The following is a 3,782-nucleotide window of genomic DNA, read 5'->3' as shown; positions in this document are numbered from 1 at the left end:
GCTGTTACTTTTTTCTGCTGTTCTGTATACAGAAAATTTATACCTTACCTTCCATAAAGACCCATTATATCTTTCTGACACCAGTGCAACAAAGTAATGCCAGCCTGCAACTTCCTGAGAATGTTTTGTGACATTAAACCACTACCAGTATGTTGCCATGGTAATTAAAGGCAGGTGAAAGGAAGAGAATGATATATGATTCATAATATCTCTTAGAACTGACTTCAGAGTGTTGTTATCTTTTTGGTAATAAAACAGCTTTGTTAATCATTCAGCACACTAGCCCACAGACTTAAAAATAGCCTGTTCTGTGGAAGATACTGTCACAGTGTATGTAATAAATGTGAAATCTTTGCACACAATTTTATGATTCCAGCTGGACAAATTCTAGAACCATCATCATTCAGATTGAGTTTTTAAACCTCTACATATTATGGGAAAATTACTGTACTTTAGTTTTTTTATCCACAACTGGATAGTTTCTATTTCCTTTGTTTACTGTATTAATTTTTAAGGTGAAGCTGTTGTTAACAAAGGACAGTGTCAAGATCTCTCTGCAAAAACACTACCAACTTCTTAGATATGACAGAAAAGACTGAAGAAGATGGGAGAAGGGGGGGAGAGAGAGAGAGAGAGAGAAGGGGGGGGGAGAGAGAGAGAGAAGGGGAGAGAGAGAGAATGAATGAAATTAGTTATCTGTTAACCACATACAGTCAGGTATCCCATAGATGCCTATTTCCAAAGTATCAAGAACCAGTATTCATTTGAGGAATCAAAAAATACACTACTTTCATCTACATATCACTCTCATAGGTACCCAGGAGTTCCTAGACTAATTGCATAGTTTGCACACAGGCATCCAAGCAGTTACCCTTCACGTGATCCATACTCATTGAACGAGTAGATACCAGTACATAGTACAGACAGCGCTCTGTCCTGCACCTAGCTGGTCTGTAAAGTATGGGAGGAGATATAGAGGTGAGCTGTTGCCTTTCTTCGTCTGATTTGTTTTGACAATTTTGGTGCAGTCCACTGATTTTGTGGACTTAAGAGTGATGTTCTGGTGGTGCGATACGTATATACCGTATTTACTCGAATCTAAGCCGCACTTTTTCCGGTTTTTGTAATCCAAAAAACCACATGCGGCTTAGAATCGAGTGCAATGTAAGCGGAAGTTCTGAAAAATGTTGGTAGCTGCCGCCACAACAAACTTCTGCCGTCGAATATATGTAGCGCTACACAGGCATGCTTTGCAGGCACTGGCACCAAAACCTCTGCGTCAGTAAATAAATTAAATTATCCATCAAAGTAAATACAAATTCTGTATTGTTCTTCTTCGAATGTTGCAGCGTTTCAATGTACTACGAAAATCCGGCTGGCAAGAATGTTAGGCATGTTTGTCAATATGGCCAACTCTACGTTTGAATTTTTTCCTACCTGTGAGAAGAGATGGTTGCTAATAAGAACTTTTATGAATTGTGAATCACATACAGTATTCTCTTCACCATAAGAATAATACGAATATAAACATTTTTCCACGTATTCTTTCGCGTTTGCTACTATCTCATTTAAATTATGTCTGCCTGATAAACTACAAAACTAGAGTGAGACAACAGCAAACGCGGAAGAATATACATATCATGTCATGTTTATATTCGTATTATTCTTATGCGTAATAGTGATACAGTCTGAAATGAAGCACGGCAATTGACTAGATTTTTATATCTAAGATGACTCTAATTTCTTCTCTCTCTCTCTCTCTCTCTCTCTCTCTCTCTCTCTCTCTCTCTCTTTTTTAAAAAAAAAAAGCAGCAGTAGCGCGCACAAAAGCAAGCCATGTCGCGAGCGGCGACAGCTCGTAAACACTCATTATCAGAATGTGACAAACAATGCATGACACAGTAAAGTAAACACCTATAACAAAGAGAACGGCACTTAACAGATCAAAGAAAAATGAGCAATCAATTCAAACCAGACGAAGCACGTGAAAAAGGAAGGGTACCCATATAAATACGGACGGAGCGCCTGACACGTAGCAATGGCTACCTGGGAAAGAAGCTTACGTCTCGAACCAAACTATTGTAGCTGTATTGTCATTCATTCAACCTAAATTGTGTTCATATTACAATGGACCAACTTTGTTTCGATTTGGAGGTGCGGCCTAAAACTTTTCTCTCCCCTTGAATTTAGAGTCTCAAATTTCAGGTGCGGCTTAGATTCGGGAAATTTTTTTTCCCTTGATTTTGAATCTCACTTTTCAGGTGCGGCTTAGATTCGAGTAAATACGGTACATAATTTTTTTCAGGAAACTTGGCAGAGCTTGGCAGGTGCTGGTTTTCACTGTGTGACAACAATGTTCTATATACAGAGTCTTGTAAGACCATTGCTGCAGAATTTACACACACAACTTCAATCACATCTCCATTGTTTAGTCATTCTATCAAAAAATAATTTAAGAAACCACAGGGTAGCACTTATCTTACAAAGGCAAGCAGCTGTGCACTTCAGTCTTTGTTTGTACATGAGAAAAGGCAGACCACATGACAGTTTTCTTAAGCAGTTAGCTTCTGGTAAAAATACAGAAGAAACTATTTGTAAATAATTGCTTGGAGATTTATTAGGTGACATCTTTAGGCACTGTACTGAGAAAATTTAGAGTGAAATAATTTTTTTCTCTTTCAGCTCTGCTGACATTAAAACCATACTGTCGTAATGCATAAAGTCAGGCTATGGCAGGCACGGGTTGTAGTTAAAGGCTCTGAGGTGGAGCTACACCAAAATACATATTAAAATATATTTCTCATTTAAATACTACAGAATTTAAATTATCAGGACACATTTAGCATATTTCCCCCACAAGAGTAAAGTGATGACACTCAGTGTTTCTGGAACTGTTGGTATCAAGTGATGCTTTAAATAGGTAGTTGCTAGTCTCACTGCTTTGCTGTGAAATGCCACTTAGCTCTGTGTAGTTGAGGTTTGAGGGTGTGGCTTGTTTGTAGTACAGTTCTTATGGGTCTCCTGAAGGCTCCAGTGGTTGAGCCTATCACTATAGTGCATTAGAATATGGTGACAGAAGTGTAACTACCTAGTGAGAGTTCCACAAATGAGTGAAGGAAATAAGCATGGAAGACATGCATATTAGCAAGATTGAAACTGTTGCGCTGGACAGAGACGAAATGGGGCCTATGCCTTTTCACGAGCAAGTACTGTACTGACTGAGCTACCCAAGCACAATTCGTGACCCATCTTCCCGTCTTTACTTCCATCAGTACCTCATCTTCTACATTCCAAACTTCACAGAAGCTCTCCTGCGAAACTTGCAAGACTAGCACTCCTGGAAGACAGGATATTGCAAAGACATGGCTTATTCACAGTCTTGCAAGTTTTGCAGGAGCCCTTGTGAAGTTTGGAACGTAGGAGATGAGGTACTGACCAATATAAAGCTGTGAGGTCAGGTCAGGAGTTGTACTTGCCTAGCTCAATCAGGAGAGCACTTGCCCGCAATAGACAAAGGTCCTGCGTTTGACTCTCGGCCAGGAAGTTTCATCCATTCCCTTGCCTCTAATCTTCACTTAATACCTGTGTGAGACCAAACAAAGCATTGGCTCCCACCCTATCATCACACAAAAATCAGTTATGTAACAACTGCCTCACAGCCGGAAACCTGTAGTAGGTCATACAGTTGTTGGACAAAAATATTGAAACACTGCGAGAAATGCATATTGAAAATAAATGCAGACTCTTGCCAAGCCTGCAGGTTTTGCCATTGTACTCGACTA

Source organism: Schistocerca americana, chromosome 3 (assembly GCF_021461395.2).
Source record: "Schistocerca americana isolate TAMUIC-IGC-003095 chromosome 3, iqSchAmer2.1, whole genome shotgun sequence".
In the NCBI taxonomy this organism is placed as follows: Eukaryota; Metazoa; Arthropoda; class Insecta; order Orthoptera; family Acrididae; genus Schistocerca; species Schistocerca americana.
The sequence above is the reverse complement of the archived record's forward strand: the minus strand, read 5'-3'. Positions refer to the sequence as shown.